Here is an 18,133-nt window from a genome sequence, read left to right on the forward strand (position 1 = left end):
AGAGAGTATTATACTAAGTGATATAAGTCAGAGAAAGAAAAATACCATATGATTTCACTCATATGTGGAATTTAAGGAACAAAACAAATCATCATAGGGGAATAAAAGAGAGGAAAACCAAGAAACAGACTCCTAACTATAAAGAACAACTGATGGTTACCAGAGGGAAGGTGGGGGAAGTGGATGGGTTAAGGAATGCACTTGTTGCGATGGGCAAAAGGTATTTTATATAAGTGTTGAATCACTCAATTGTACTCCTGAAACTAATATCACACTGTATGTTAACTAACTGTAATTTAAATAAAAACAAAAAAAAGTTAACCATTTACTTTGGTGAAAATATAAAATGGTTATTACAGTGTGAGAGGATTGAGACGAGTTGTAAGCAGTAAACACACATATATAAATATGGAAACCAATACATATGCATACACACAAGTATGATATTATTGCTGAGAAGAATTTAAATATCTCTATATAACCAAGTGCTAACTGGTTATATGTACATTCCATATCCAGTATCCCCTTAAGCCTGTATAGCTGAAAATGAACAACATATGTGCAGGGACCCATGGGCTTAAACAACTGAATGACTGGCTTGCACACATTAAGAAATTTACAGAGTAATACCAAAACAATACAACATAACAAAAATCCAATCACAAAATAACTATAAATCACTCAAAAATAAACAGAATTGCAAAAGATAAGTTGCTAGGAGAAAACAGAATGAGAAATGACATCTTAATCTGGATAGCCAGCAACATAAGAAGCAATCACTTCTCTTGGCAGCACTTATTTTACTGTGGTAAAAGATAGGTTTTAGAAGGCACAATATTGGGTGACTTTGAGAAAAAGGAATGAATTATCAACACTAGAGAGTACCATTTGTTAAATTATCAGATCGGAATAAAATAAATTTCATATTCCTATTCTAATGTTCTTGGATATTATCCCACAACACTGATGACTTATGCAAAATTAACTGTAGTAGACCTGTAATGTCCTTGGCTGCCTGCTTTATTAACTTTTATTTGAGGATTTTAAGTTTATTTTCTGTGTGACTGTAGGATTCAGCTAAATATACATTTTGATTCAGCAAGACTGATAAGCTATAAAAAAATAAACATTAGGAGGAAGGCAGTCTTATCAAATGTAAAAAGCAGATTTTTAATAAAAGGAACAGCCAAAAGCAGTGGAAGTCATCCATACTCTACGTTTTGAGGTTTGAGGTCTTGTTGAATTTCCATTGCAGTGCTTCTCTGTTGAAATTAGTTGTACAAAGCAAGATAATGACAGATAAAGTTTTAAAAAAACAAAAAAATCCTTAGATTTTATTTTGTTGTTTCAATATCCTGATAGGCTTATTTCTAATACAAATCTGTTTTAGGCTAAACATTTTAAAGACTTCAGAATAATACTTCAAATAGAACACAGAGTGATGTGCAATTTTATATTTCAGGGCATTTTAGGGAGATGAATTGTATCTTTTTATTTATTTATTTTTTATTTTTATTTATTTATGATAGTCACAGAGAGAGAGGGAGAGGCAGAGACACAGGCAGAGGGAGAAGCAGGCTCCATGCACCGGGAGCCCGACGTGGGATTTGATCCCGTGTCTCCAGGATCACGCCCTGGGCCAAAGGCAGATGCCAAACCGCTGCGCCACCCAGGGATCCCAAGAATTGTATCTTGAGTCCTTTTCTAGAAAAGGCACTTATTAATTTTAAGTGCAACAGAGACCCAGAATTATTATTGTAATATCTATTTTAAAGCTGTAAATGTAAACTCCACTGCAGTGTAGGTTTTATATAAGTTTGAATATAACAGGAGTTAAATTATATTATGCAAAATAACTACATAATGGTTAACTTCTAATAACAGACATTAATCTTATCCTTTGATACCTAAATAATAAAACTTATTGTAGTTGTTAACTCTTAGAAGATAAAATAACCTGGGTGGTTCAGACGGTTAAGCATCTGCCTTTGGCTCAGGTCATGATCTCTGGGTCCTGGGATGGAGTCCCACATTGAGCTCCTGACTCAGCAGGGAGTCTGCTTCTTCCTCTGCCTCTGCTCACACATGCATACACACTCTCTCAAATGAATACATTTTTTTTAAAAGAAGATAAAATAACTTACATAATAGTTTAATTTAGTTATGTTCTAGCTTTACATTTAAAAGGCAACAAAGTTAAGGCTCTGTGACATGAAACACCTGTCAGACTTTTGTTGTGAGATGGAAAAAGTGGCCCTTATTAAAAATAGTCAGTGTTATCTTTCCCACATTCCTGTTTTTCTTCTGCAACATGAGAAAGTAGCCTATAGAAAGTTAAACTAAGGTAACTAAAAGTGCTCTGAAACAGTGCTACTTGGAGTGTGGTTTGCAGAAGAGTTGGCATGGGATTTGTTACTGGTACACAACAAGATAAGAAAATTACATCAAAAACGTGTATCAATAAGTACATGGTTTTGTTTAGTTGACTTTTTCATAGCAAGATTTTCAAGATGAAAAAGCAGTGTGTTATTTACATCATGTTACAGGTTCTTATCTTAGAACTAGCTTAAGTGGCATTGCTCTAAAACATACAAACTGTTTGATCCCATATTTTTAAAAGGATTTTATTTATTTATTTGAGAGAAAGAATGAGCAGGGGTGGGTGAGAAGAAGCAGGGTCCTTGCTGAGCTTTTTACATTTGATGTGGGTTTTGATCCCAGGACTCCAAGATCATGACCTGAGCTGAAGGCAGCCTTTTGACTGAGCCACCCAGGCACCCCTAATTCTGAATTTTTAAAAGCATTAAGAAAGTTTAATATGTGTGTTTTGCATTTGTTTGGGATAAGGAAAGCAAATTTTGTAGGTCTTAGGATAATGGGGAAAAACACTTTAGAATAATTATTTAGCTTTGTAAATAACATATCAAGGAATCAAGAATATCAAGATCAATGTATTTTCTAGAGGAAGATACCAGACTAGGAAGCTCCAAGCCCTTGTTTCCCCTTGGAAACAGGAAATAAACAACTAGAACCTGGATAAGATAACTTTTTAGAAGTCTAGAGGTCTGAAAAACAGCAGAAGGTTTACAGTCACCAAGTGAATTCCTAGTCAAGAAAAAGCCACACTCAGCATGGTAGGAAATTTGTGGTATGTTTACTTACTCTTGTCCTATTCTAAAAATGGTGCTGGATAGATGAGAGGAAGTAGTTGCCCAATTCCCAATTTCCCCTCTTGAACCAGAGGTAACAGGGCAGACCTAGTTTTTAACATTCTATCCTGTTTGGAAGTTGCCTGAAGGACTGGTCTGTTCCACCTAATTCAGAGGTCAGATAAGGAAAAACTTAGGACTAGAAAAAGCCCTGGGATGGGACACCTGGGTGGCTCAGTTGTTGAGCATCTGCCTTTGGCTCAGGGCGTGATCCCGGATCCAGGGATCGAGTCCCACATCAGGCTCCCTGTGAAGCCTTTCCTCTGTCTGTGTCTCTGCCTCACTCTTGGTCTCTCATGAACAAATAAATAAAATCTTAAAAAAAAAAAGACCTAGGAAGCATTAGACACTGTTTTATTAAAGCTGCATGGGGATAACACACCTGCAGATAGGTAAGGCAAGAGGTTACAGGTAGTACAATATAAGACCCCCCAAATGGGCTGAGATGAGAGTCTTATGGAAATTAAGACATTTAAAAGCAGCCATGTATATGGGGAGATTAAACATGCACGCACACACACACGCATACATGCACACTGGCAAGGCAAGATTCATGCCAAGAAAAGCCCTTAAGTCACCACTCCAGGCTGATCCTAGGGATCAGATCTTGCCCTGCTAATTACCAAAGGTCCCTCAGCTTGGAGTCATTTGGCAAAACTGGGAGAGGTGGCTATTTTTACAATTATCTAATTTTTCAACCAAAGAAAAGATCACAAGACATACAAAGAAACAGAAAAACATGATCCATTCATCCCTGAAGAAACAAACACTGGATGTGTTAAATGAAGACTTTAAAATACCTGTCTTAAATATGCTCAAAGAACTAACGGAAAACAGAGACAACTAAAGGAAGTCAGGAAAACTATTTATAAACAAAATGAAAATATTGACAAAGGGTTAAAAATGATAAAAAGGATCAAGCAAAAATTATGGAGCTGAAAAAATACAAGAACTTGAATGGAAAAATTCATTAAAAGAGTTAAACTGCAGACTTGAATAGGTAGAAGAATAAATCAGCAAACTTGAAGACAGGTCATTTGAATTGATCAAGTCTCAGAAGCAAAAGGAAAAGAATGAAAAACATTGTACAAAGCCAAAGGGACTTTAGGACACCATCAAGCAGGCCCATATACACATTATGTGAATCCCTTAGGAAGAAAGTTGCTGAGAGAGCATTTGAAAAAATAATCATCAATGATTTCCCAAATTTGAAGTCATGTATGTACAAATCCCAAAAAAGGAAAGAATTCCAAGTAGGTTAAACTCAAAGAGAATAACACTGAGATGCTTAATAAAACTCTCGAAAGCCAAAAATAAAGTGAGAGTCTTGACAGCAGCAAGAGAAAATTGACTTGACATATACAAGGAAACTTGAATAAGATTATCAGTGGATTTTTCAGCAGAAACCCAGGAGGCCAGAAGGCAGTGGAATAATACATGTAAACTGATGATGAAAAAAATGTGAATCAAGAATTCCATTTTTAGCAAATACGTCCTACCAAAAAATTAAGGAAAAATTAGATTCTCTGATAAATAAAAATTAAGGGATTTTTAAAAAGATTTTATTTATTTATTCATGAGAGACACAGAGAGAGAGGCACAGGCACAGGCACAGGGAGAGGCAGGCTCCATGCAGGGAGCCCGATGTGGGACTCGATCCAGGGTCTCCAGGATCACACCCCGGGATGAAGGCAGCACTAAACTGCTTGACCACCGAGGCTGCCCTAAAAATTAAGGGATTTTATTACTACTAAACCCACACTACAAGAAATGCTTCAAGTTGACTTAAAGCCATAGGAGAATATAAATATCTGTAATAAAGGTAAATATATGGATAACAAAAAATCAATACTGTAGTTTTAATTTGTAACTCCCCCTTTTCCTGTAGGATTTAAAAGACAATACCTAAAAAATAAATCTGTATTAATGGGTACACAACATATAAATGTATAATTTGTGACTTCACTAACAAAGGGAAATGGAGTCGTAAAGGAGTAGAATTTTGTGTTATTGAAATTAAGTTGGTATCAATTTGAATTAGATTGTTGTAACTTTAGGATATTATGCATAATCTCCATAGTAACCACAATTAACTATTTACAGAATATACACAAAAGAAAATGAAAATGAATCAAAATGCATTATTACAAAAAACTAAACACAATGGAAGGGAATAATATAGGAAATGAGGGACAAAAAAGCTGTAAAACATAAAACAAAATGGCAAGAATAAGTCCATCCCTGTTAGTCTTACTTTAAATGTAAATAAATTAAACTCTCCCATCAAAAGACATTAATGATATAATCAATTAAAAACATGACTCCAGGGGCACCTGGGTGGATCAGTGGTTGAGCATCTGTCTTTGGATCAGGTGGTGATCCTAGAGTCCTGGGATTGAGTCCCACTACAAGTCCCCCACAGGAAGCCTGCTTCTCCGTCTGCCTATGTCTCTGCTTCTATGTCTCTCATGAATAAATAAATAAAATCTTTTTTAAAAAACCCACATGACTCCAGTGTATGCTATCTAAAAGATATTCACTTTATATCTAAAGACATGCACAGGTTGAAAGTGAGAGGATGGAAAAAATATATTCCCTATTAAAATCTCAGTGATTTTTCTTTTTACAGAAATAAAAAGCCATCTTAAAATCAATATGGAAATTCAAGTGACCCTAAATAGCCAAAACAAACTTGAATTACAATAGAGGTGTCAGACTTTTTTATTTCAAACCTACTATACAGCTACAGAAATCCACATAGTGTGGTACTGGCATAAAGACAGACATATAGGGATCCCTGGGTGGTGCAGCGGTTTGGCGCTTGCCTTTGGCCCAGGGCGCGATCCCAGAGACTGCCTCTCTCTCTCTGTGTGTGTCTATCATAAATAAAATTTTAAAAAAAGACAGATATATAGACAACCAAAATAGAATAGATAGCACAGAAATCCTTATAATTCAGCAACAACAAAATTTTTTTAATGGATTAAGGATTTAAATAGACCTCTTCCAAAAAATATACAAATGGTCAGTAACCACATGAAAAGATACTCAACATCATTAATCATTAGAGAAATGTAACTCAAAATCACAATGAGACATTACCTCCCATCTTTTTTTTAAAAAAAGATTTTATTCATTTATTCATGAGAGAGAGAGAGAAAGAGAGGCAGAGACACAGGCAGAAGGAGAAGCAGGCTCGATACAGGGAGCCCGATGTGGGACTCGATCCCAGGACTCTGGGATCACGCCCTGGGCTGAAGGCAGGTGCTAAACCGCTGAGCCACCCAGGGATCCACCTCCAATCTTTTAAAGTGATTGTTATCACAAAAAATAGAAGGTAATAATAGTGTTGATCAAACTGTGGAGAAATCAGAATTCTTGTGTTTTGCTGGTGGGAGATACTGGCAAGTGGTATGGTCATTTCTCAAAAAAAATTAGAGTTACCATATGATTTAGCAACTCTATTTCTAGGTACATATCCAGAATAAGGAAAGCTGGGACTTAAAAAGATATCTGTAAACTCATTTTAATAAAAGCAGCAGTGCTCACAACCAAAAGGTAAATGCAACCCAAGTATCTATCAACGGATGAATGAATCAACAAAATGTGGTATATACATATAATAGAATGTTATTTGGCTTAAATAGGAAGGATATTCTGACCCATGTTACAAAATGGATGAATCTTGTAAACATGCTAAGTGAAATAAGTCATATACAAAAGGACAAATATGATATGATTCTACTTATATGAGGTATCTAGAATAATCAAATTCATAGACCTAGAAACTAGAATAGTGGTTGTCAGGGGCTGCAGCCAGAGGTTAATGGGAAGTTATTGTTTAATGGATAGAGTTACAGTAGGGGAAGACGATGAAGTTTTGGAGATAGATTATAGTGATGGTTGCACAACAATAAATGTACTTAATATACACTTAAAATGGTTAAAATTGTAAATTTTACTACAATAAAATAAGTTTCAAAAAAACTAAAATAGAATTACCTGTGATCCAGCAATTCCCTTTTGGGGGTATACACCCCACAGAATTAAAAGGAGACTCAGATATTTGTATACCCAAGTTCATAGCGGCATTATTCACAATAACCAAAAGGTGAAAGCAAGTAAGTGCATTGGCAGATAATAGGATAAAGTTAAAAAAAATTTTAAAGGACAATTTTTAAAATAAATAAAAGAATTAAAAAGAAAATTACATTGAAAATAAGCAAAGAAGGGGATCCCTGGGTGGCTCAGCAGTTTAGTGTATGCCTTTGACCCAAGACATGATCCTGGAGTCCCGGGATCGAGTCCCGCATCAGGCTCCCTGCATAGAGCCTGCTTCTCTCTCTGCCTCTGTCTCTGCCTCTCTCTCTCTCTGTGTCTCTCATGAATAAATAAAATCTTAAAAAAAAGAAAGAAGGAAAAGACGCAAAGAAGATCTAAGATAGAGATAATAGGAATCCCTAAATATATAACAAAGAGGAGAATAATGCTTACAGATTATGCTTCAAGAAAACTTTCTGTATTGTAAGCATGTGACATTAAGGATTTGACTGTAATATAACTGCTTGACATTAAGCCTTTGATTGCCAAGGTGTCCATTTCAAAGACATCCATCTCCAACAAAGATATTGCCAACTGTATGAAGCAGCTACAAATGAAACAACTGGATAAGGAACCAGGCTGCCCCAACCCATGAAGATCCTCTTTTAGAAATTCCTGGGTAATCTAGATAACTGGCCACTTGAGTGTCCCTACTTTTCCCTTCATGCACATTTCTACTCTTTTAAAAAAGATTTTGTTTATTTATTCATTCATTCGAGACAGAGAGAAAGAGAGGCAGAGACACAGGTAGAGGGAGAAGTAGCCTCCATGCAGGAGCCTGATGTGGGACTCCATCCCTGGACTCCAGGATCACACCCTGGGCCAAAGACAGGCGCTAAACCACTGAGCCACCCAGGGATCCTCGCACATTTCTTCTCTTATGCTTGAGTTTGCCAATAGAGAATGAACCCATGAAACTTAAGGCACATCAACCTCAGATCCTAATAAAGACAGAGGTCAGGTCTGTGCTCTTGCCCATTTTCTCTATCTATGATCTTGCCCTGTAACCCTCAATCATGCCCTGTACCCTCCAGAATCTTTAATAAATTTTGTTCTTCTAAGTCTCTGATCGCTTTTGCTAGGTGTGCCCTGCAATAATAATAAGAATGACAAGGAATAGTCCAGCACCGACATTGGTTCCAAACTACAAAATGTCTATTGGAGTTTGCCATGAGTAATATGGGCCCAGATGAGTGTCTCAGGCATTCCTAGGTAATAGCATCATTATCAATAGGCTGGAATTGACACACTTTCTTTAAAATATTTAAAACTATATAATGAAAAAAATGCTGTGTATCTGTGATTAGTGAGTCAAAATGACCAATACCAAAACATCCTTGTAAATTACCATGTTTTAAAGAGGGAAAAAATTTCTTTGATCATCTTGGCAAAAAGTCCACATGATTCATAAGGGAGAGAAAGTTAGATCATGATCAGATGTTGACAGCAACACTTTATCCCAGAAGAACATGGATTAATATATTTCAAATAGTCAAGGAAAGAAAATGTGAATGAAGAATTTTATATCTGACACAACTAACCTTCAAATATAAAGGGCACAGACAAATCTATGAACATGTAGGAATGTGTATGTGCCCAGGATCCCTTCTCAGGAAATCTAGAAAATGAGCTTCAGATGCCAAAAGGGAAATTATGAAATAGATATGAAAAAGAGTGAATGCTGTGGTATACAATAGCATTTACAGGAAATTAACTTTTAATGTTTATAGTAAAATACAAACAGTTTTAAAATCAATGTATTTATAGTCTAGCTACTACGGAAAACAGTATGGAAGTACCTCAAAAAATTAAAAAAGAACCATGTGATCTAATAATTCCACTTCTGGGTATTTATCTAAAGGAAATAAAAGCACTAACTTGTAAATATATAGGCACCCCCATGTGTACTGCAGCATTATTTATATAGCAACCTAAGAGTCCATCAATGGATGAATGGATAAAGAAAATGTGGGGTGTGTGTGTGTATGTGTGTACACACAACAGAATATTATTCAACCTAAAAAAGAGAAAGAGGAAAATTTTGCCACTAGTGACAATATGGATGGACCTTGAGGATATTATACTAGCTGAAATAAGTCAGACAAAGATGAATAGTATGATATTATTTATCTGTGGTCTCTACAAAAGCAAAACAACAAAAAGCCCTGAACTCATAGAGAACAGATTGGTGGTTGCCAGAGTTAAGGGGGAAGAGGTGGGTGGGTGAAATGGGTGAGGGTAGTCAAAAAGTACAAATTTCCAGTTATAAAATAAATAAATCCTGAGGATGTAATGTATACCATCATAACTATAGTTAATAATACTGTGTTGTATATTTGAAAGTTGCTAAGAGAGTAAATCTTAAAAATTCTCATAAGAAAAAAAGTGTAACTAACTATGTGTGATGATGGATGTTAAAGATTATGATGATTCACAATATATATAAATATTGAGTCATTATACATCTGAAATGAATATAATCTTATGTCAGGTATATGTAAGAAAGAGAGAGAGAGAGAGAAAGAAAAAAGAAAGAAAAGAATTATCAGCCCCAAGTGTCAATAGTGCCAAAGTTGAGAAACCCTGATCTCAGCAGTCTGATGAAGAATAGCTGATAGAAATTAATTAATTGTGATGAAGTATTTTCTTGAAGAAATTCAGAGAAAGACAAATACCATATGATTTGACTCAACGTGTGGAATTTAAGAAACAAAATGATGAACATAGGGGAAGTAAGGCAAAATAAAGTAAGATGAAAACAGGGAGGCAAACCATAAGAGATGCTAAATTCTGGGAAACAAAATGAGAGTTGATGGAGGGAAGGTGAGTGGGGGAGGGATAACTGGAATGGGCATTAAGGAGAACACTTGATATAATGAGCACTAAGTGTTATATGCAACTGATGAATCACTAAATTCTACCCCTGAAATTAATAATAGAGTACATTTTAACTGAAGGAATTTAAATAAAGAATTTTAAAAGAATTCCACAAGTAAAACTTCCTCCTCAATTTTTTTCCAAGGAGTATTGCAGTTGAGCCTGATAGATAAATAGATTTATTATCCTATTATTTTTTCTTGGAATATTAAAGGACATTATAAAAACAAAAATATCATAAAATAAATATATTTAATTAGAGACAGAATAGAGAAAACCCTTAGTAAGTATCATGGAAACAATTAGTGCTTACATGAAAGTTTGGAGTACTTACTACCTACATTAGGAAAAAGAAAGGTCTAAAATTAATAATGTAAGTTTCTACATTAAGAAACTAAAAAAGCCATACAATGAAGTATTACTCAGCAATGAGAGGGAATGAAGTACTGACACATGCTACAAGATGGATGAGCACTGACAACATATACTAAGTGAAAAATCAGTCACTAAAGACAATATATTATATGATTCCATATATATGAAATGTCCAAAACAGACAAATCTATAGAGAAAAGATTAGGATTTGCCTGGAGATGGGGTAATTAGGAAGTGTTGGCTAAGGTATATAGGACTTCTTTTGGGTGTAATGAAAATGTTCTAAAATTGCATGATGATGAATAATACATAATTCTGCGAATGTACTAAAAGATACCAAATTGTACATTTTAAGTTGTTGGGTTGTATGGTGTATTATATTTCAATAAAAATGTTTTTTAGGGTTAGAAAAAGAAGAATGAATTAAATCAAAAGCAGAAGGTAACATCACAACAAAGAGCAGAAATAAATGAAATAGAAAATAGACCAACTATAGAGAAATTCGATGAAACCAAAAGCCAGTTTCTTGAATAGATTGATAAAACTGATAAGCCTCTAGCAAGAATGATAAAAAAACAGAGAAAAGAAACAAATTACCAATATTGGGAATTTTAAAGGGGACATTACTACAGTTTCTACAGATATTGAGAGGATAATAATGGAATATAATGAACGTCTATATCAATAATTATATAACTTATATGAATTGGACACATACCAAGAATAAATGGCCTGAATAGCTCCATATGAAGTAAAGGAATTGAACTAATAATGAAAAACATTACCATAAAGCAAAATTGAGGCCTATATATTTTCAGTAAGCAAATTCTATCAAATATGTACAGAAGAATACCAATCCTATACAAATCCTTTTAGAAAACAGAGGAAAAACTTCCTTACTCATTTAAGAAATATTCTGATTCCAAAAACAACAAAACTACCAATAAGGCTCTCATGATCACAGAAGCAAAATCCCTTGCAAAATATTAGCAAGTCCAATTCAACAATAAAAAGAGGTTAATATTCTCTGACCAAGTCATATTTATCTCAGGAATACAAAGTTGTTTTAACAATCAAAATTCAATCTGTGAAATTTACCACATTGCCAGAGGAAGAAATAAAAAATGATCACATGATTCAGTAGATGCAGATAAAACTTTTGACAAATTTCAATAGCATTCATGCTTAAAAAAAATAAAACAGTGCTTGCATCAGCAACACATATACTAAAATTGGAACAATACAGAGAAGATTAGCATGGTCCCTGTGCAAGAATGACAGGCAAATTCAGGAAGTGTCACATATTTTAAAAAGTAATTTCTAGTTTAAAGAAAAAAAAGTAAAGCAAACTAGCTATAGAGAGAAACTTCCAACTTGATAAAGGGCACTTATAAAAACCTTACTCTATCATCATGTATAAATGGTAAAAGACTAAATGTTTTCTCACTATGTTTGGAATGAGGCAATAATGCTTGCTTTCCCCCTTCCTTTTTAACACTGTGCTATGGTCTGAATGTTTGTGTCCCTCCTCCACCAATTGATATCTTGAAATTATCACCATATTATGATATTAGTAGGTGGAGCCTTTGGGAAGTGATTAGGTCATAAGTGTGGAGCTCTTATGAAATGGATTAGTGATCTTATAGAAGATTCCACAAGGTTCCCTAGGCCCTTTCACCATATGAGGATACAAGAACTCTGTAAACCAGATGAGGGCTCACCTGACTATGTTGGCAGGCTGATCTCAGACTTCCAGCCTCCAGAACTGTGAGAAATAAAATTGATACTTTAAACTACCTTGTCTGGGATCCCTGGGTGTCGCAGCAGTTTGGCGCCTGCCTTTGGCCCGGGGCACGATCCTGGAGACTCGGGATCGAATCCCACGTTGGGCTCCCGGTGCGTGGAGCCTGCTTCTCCCTCTGCCTGTGTCTCTGCCTCTCTCTGCGTGACTATCGTAGATAAATAAAAAATTAAAAAAAAAAAAAAAACAACTACCTTGTCTGTGGCATTTTGTTATAGTAGCCCAAATGGACTAAGACCCATTATAGGAAGATCCTAGTCAGTGCAATAAGATAAGAAAAAAATAAAAGACATATACATTGGAAAGGAAGAAGTGGCCTTTATTCACAGGTGACATGATTGTGTTTGTAGAAAATCCTAGAGGATCTACAAAAAAGCTTTAAAACTAACACAGACTGGGGCTGCCAGAAGAGCATGTGACTCTTAATCTTGGGGTCACCAGTTCAAGCCCCATGTTGGATAAAAATATTACCAAAAATATATACATATAATATGGGGATCCCTGGGTGGCTCAGCAGTTTGGCACCTGCCTTTGGCCCAGAGTGTGATCCTGGAGTTCTGGGATCAAGTCCCACATGGGGCTCCCTGCATGGAGCCTGCTTCTCCCTCTGCCTATGTCTCTGCCCCCCGCCTCTCTCTCTGTCTCTCACGAATAAATAAAATCTTTTAAAAATACACACACACACACACACACACACACACACACACACACACACAATAAACTTAAAAAAAAAACAAACAAAAAACCTAGTACAAGGGCCCTAGGGTTGCAGAGCCGATTAAGTGTCTGACTCTTTCAGCTCAGATTGTTATCTCAGGGTTGTGGGGTCCAGCACTACATCCAGCTCCATACTTAGTGTGGAGTCTGCTTGGGATTCTCTCACCTTCTATCTCCACCCCTACCCCTGCTCTTGATCTCTCTCTAAAATAAATAAATCTTTAAAAAAAAAAAAAAAGCAAAACTAGGGGATCCCTGGGTGGCTCAGCAGTTTAGCACCTGCCTTTGGCCCAGGGCATGATCCTGAAGACCCGGGATCAAGTCCCATGTCAGGCTCCCTGCATGGAGCCTCCTTCTCCCTCTGCCTGTGTCTCTGCCTTTCTCTCTGTGTCTCTCATGAATAAATAAATAAAATATTTTTTAAAAAACTAGTAGAGAAAAAAAAACTAGTAGAGATTAATAAGAATACGAAGTCCATATACAAAAATCAATTTAAAATTAAATTTTAAGAAGCAATGTATATGTAAGATCAAAAAAAAATCACTGAACATAGCCGAGGTGGCTTAGTCAGTTAAGTATCTGCTTTCAGCTCAGGTCATGATCTCAGGGTCTTGGGATCCAGTCCTGTGTCAGGACTCCCCCTCCCAAAGAACATAGATGAAAAAAATTGGGAAAAAATGAACAAAGTTGGAAGTTTTAAATAACCTGATTTAAAGACTTTTTATGAAGTCACAGTAGTTGCGATAGTGTGTATTGTTATAAGAATAGACATACAGATCAGTGGAACCAAATACAAAGTCCAGAAATAGATAAATTCATATACAGTCAATTGATTCTTGACAAAGGGGTCAAAGTAATGCAAAAGGAACTGTGTAGCCTTTTTAACAATAATTGGATATCTACCTATCTTCCTATCTACCACATGTGTACCAATCAAATTTCACCTTTATCTCACACCATACATACAGAAAAACTTGAAGTGGATAATATACTTCAATGTGAATAGTAATAGTATAAAAATTTAGAAAAAATACAGGAGAAAATCTTTGTGACCTTTGTGTTGGCAAAATTTCTTAGGACATAAAAAGCATTAACCAGAAAAGAAAAAAATTATAATTTGATCCTACCAAGATTTTAAATTTCTGTTCTTTGAAATCCCAGTACTGTAGGTTTTAAAAATTAGCAAACAACTTGGCATTGCAAACTATAAATCAAAAATAGCCTAACCAAGTGTTGTCTATTCTAAGAATGTAAGGATCAGTATTTTAAAAAAAATCTATTGGGCAGCCCCGGTGGCACAGTGGTTTAGTGCCACCTGCAGCCTAGGGTGTGATCCTGGAGACCCAGGACCGAGTCCCACATTGGGCTCCCTGCATGGAGCCTGCTTCTCCCTCTGCCTGTGTCTCTGCCTCTTTCTCTCTCTGTCGCTCATGAATAAATAAAGAAAATCTTAAAAAAAAAAAGTCTTCTTAAAAAAATAAAATAAAAAAATAAAATAAATAAAAATCTATTAATAAATCCAGTCTTAAAAATATATAATATTAATTGCTAGGGAAAGGTGTATGACATACAGTCCTGATTTCAAACAAACAAAATTTTGAAAACTAGAAGGGGGAGCTTCCTTAGTCTCATTAGGAGTATCTACTACAAGCTTCCAGTAAATATCACACTTGATTGTAAAAGTAGTCTTAAAGTATTCCAGTTAATGTAGATGCAGCTTTGAGGCAACAGGTTTGAACAATGGAAACTTTTTTTTTTTTTATGATTTTATTTATTTATTCATGAGAGACACAGAGAAAGAGGCAGAGACACAGGCAGAGGGAGAAGCAGGCTCCCTGCAGGACTCAATCCTGGGACTCCCGGGATCACGCCCTGAGCCAAAGGCAGCCTCAATCACTGAGACACCCAGGCGTCCAGAGCAAAGGAGACTTAAGGAAGCCAAAAGGGTCCATAGTGACTGCTCTGCTGACGCAAACAGGCTTAACTAAGTGACCCACCTTGAAATAGCCGTAGACCCTAACTGACTAATCAGGATGCCGCCCCACAATAGGGTCAAAACGCTTACTAGCACTTCTTCCATTGAAAATGTTTCCTAAGGCAGCCGGGGTGGCTCAGTGGTTTAATGCCACCTTCGGCCCAGGGTATGATCCTGGAGACCCAGGATGGAATCCCACGTCAGGCTCCCTGCATGGAGCCTGCTTCTCCCTCTGCCTGTGTCTCTGCCTCTCTCTCTCTCTCTCTCTCTCTCTCTCTCATGATTAAATAGATAAAATCTTTAAAAAAAAAAAGAAAAGAAAAGAAAAAGAAAATGTTTCCTAAGGGTTTGCTGAGGAGAATTGCAGAGGAGGAAGACCTGAAGTTCACCTTGTCCCATGGACACAACTAGATAATTCTCACATCAGCGTAAACAACCCAGAAAACGACCCGAAGACTGGCACAACCAACTGCACAACTAAACACAGAACAGAGGCCACATCAAAGAGGGTAGGAAGGGCGGAGACCTGGTGAGGAGCCCAAGAGATTTCAGGACCATCTGTGGGAGGGATGGACCCACCAGCACCCAGACGGGAGAGAAATGGGACTATCACACCAGGGAGCCAGCGTGAGGAAGAATAATCCTCCTTAACATTTGGCTTTGAAAACCACAGAGGCAGAGTTTCAAGAGTTCTTACAACCAACAGGACTTAAAACCTGGAATTAAAAAAAAAAAAAATCAGCAGGCTTGGCTCTGGGAAAGTTGGGAGGGCAGAGGAAACTGAGTCCCTGGCCTTAAAGAGACAGCACAAAAAACAGACTGCAAAGATTCAACATAGAAGCAGCAATTTGAAAAATGCCTGGGGCACGCAGGAGGGAGGGTTATTTACTAATATTAGAGTGTGTCTGGAGGGAGAGACAAGAGATGGTTGGGAAACTCCTCTAGGAACAAAGGTGCTGGCAGGCACCACTTACCTTTCCCCACTCCCCAGGGGAAACAGGCAGCCAGCTGTGGAGCGGTGCAGTGCCACCATACACTACCTAATTGGCTTGTACTGCACCCGGCCTCTCCAACATTGGCAGATCTGCCCCTCTAGCCAGGGGCACCCAGGGAACCCAGCACTGTGGGTTCCCTACTTCAGATGTCCTGAGCGAACCTTGCTAACACTGTGTATCCTGAACTGCATGCTTTGTGGGGCCTGGGTCCCAGGAGCAGCAAAGTCCCTTCTCCCAGGGGACCTGTGCACAAACCTTGCTAAAACTGCAAGTCTTGCCCCCATGTGCTTTGTGGATCTGCCCCCTCTAATACACTCTTGAACACAGCCCATTCAAACTGGAGCCACAAACGTGGCAGTGGGCAAGCAGTCCTGACAGCACCAACACCACTCCAAAGTAACGCCTGCTCTGGAGAGACGGAAAGATATCCACACACACCAGTCTGACTATGACCAACAGTGGGCTGGGGGTAGACAGCTGATCTGACTGTAGGCCCCACCCACCAACAGAAGCTTCTCAGGGCACAACACAGGGAAAACACCCTGCAATTTGGTGCTATTGCATCTCCAGCAAATGCGGAATCTGATTCATCTCAAGCCCAAGGAAGCCACAGACTGATCCGCTAATACCACAGGGACTAAATAAACATGGCTCATGACAAGCAAAGAGAGACACTGCAGATGGCTGGACTGAAGGAAAAAGCAGCTTGGTCACAAAAGCAAGGTGCACCCAACACACGTAGAAAACACTTCTGAAGTACCAGGTCCTGGTCTTCAGGGGGTACTGCACAGCACAGCACTACAGGATCTTTCCTTTATAAGGCTACACCTCTCAAGAGCAGGAGACATATCTGACTTACATAACACTCAGAAACAGAGCATAAATAAAATGAGGAGACAGAGAAAAACATCCCAAATGAGAGAACAGAACAAAACCACAGCAAGAGACTTAAATGAAACAGATATAAGTAATATACTTGACAGAGAATTTAAAGTAATAATCATAAACATATTCACTGGACTTGAGAAAAGAGTGGAGGGCATCAGTGAGATCCTTAATGAAGAGAGAAAGAATCAGAGATGAAAAACACAATAAATGAAATTAGATGGAATAAATTGTAGAATAGAGGAAGCAGAAGAATGGAGCAGGAACCCGGAGGATAGAGTAATGGAAAATAATTAAGCTGACTGAAAAAATTATACAAAGTAGAATAGACTAAAGGAAAGCAGTGACTCCATCAAGCATAATAACATATGCATTATACAGATCCCAGAAGGAGAAGGGAGAGAAAAGGGGCCAGGAAACTTATCCGAAGAAATAAAAGTGAAAACTACCCAAATCTGAAACAGAAATTCAGATCCAAGGGGCAGAGATCCCCCCAATAAAATCAACCAAGATGGGTACCTGGATAGCTCAGTAGATTTAGTGTCCAACTCTTGATTTTGGCTCAGGTCATGATCTCAGAACCATGTGATCAAGGCCCCCATCAAGCTCCATGCTGGGAGTGGAGCCTGCTTAAGATGCCCTCTCTCCTTGTCCCTCTGCACCCCCACCCTCTGACTGATGCATTCTAAATAAATAAACGAATAAACAAATCAAAGGAGATCCAACCAAGACATATAGTAATTAAAATATCAAAAAGTAATGATAGAGAATTTTAAAAGCAGGAAGAGAAGAGAAAAACAGTTACATAAAAGAGTAACCGCCATTAGATTATGAGTGGATTTTTCAGCAGAAAATTTGCAAGGCCAGAAGAGAGTGGCATGACATATTCTAAATGCTGAAAGGAAAATCTGCAGCCAAGAATACTCTATCCAGCAAGACTATCATTCAGAATAGAAATACAGAGAAACAGTTTCCAGACAAACAGAAGTTAAAAGAATTCATGATCATTGAACCATCCCTACAAGAAATGTTAAAAGGGACTCTGAATGGAAAGGGAAGATGATAAGTAAGACTAACAAAAGTGGGGAGCATAGAAGCAGCAAAAAAGGGCTCAGTTGGTTAAGCAACTGACTCTAGATTTTGGCTCACATCATGATCTCAGTGTCATAGGACTGGCCCCAGATTGGGTTCCACACAG

The 18,133-nt window shown here is 37.3% G+C and overlaps 1 non-coding gene across 1 annotated transcript; it reads left to right on the forward strand.

Annotated features, from left to right (window-relative positions):
• Positions 1–11,764: 11,764 nt before the first annotated feature.
• LOC129510059 (U6 spliceosomal RNA) lies at positions 11,765–11,871 on the forward strand. Its single transcript, XR_008664501.1, has one exon. It is a non-coding gene; the product is annotated as a U6 spliceosomal RNA (small nuclear RNA).
• The last annotated feature ends 6,262 nt before the right edge of the window (positions 11,872–18,133 follow it).

The sequence above is a fragment of the Nyctereutes procyonoides genome, unplaced genomic scaffold (assembly GCF_905146905.1).
Source record: "Nyctereutes procyonoides isolate TBG_1078 unplaced genomic scaffold, NYPRO_anot_genome, whole genome shotgun sequence".
NCBI lineage: Eukaryota > Metazoa > Chordata > Mammalia > Carnivora > Canidae > Nyctereutes > Nyctereutes procyonoides.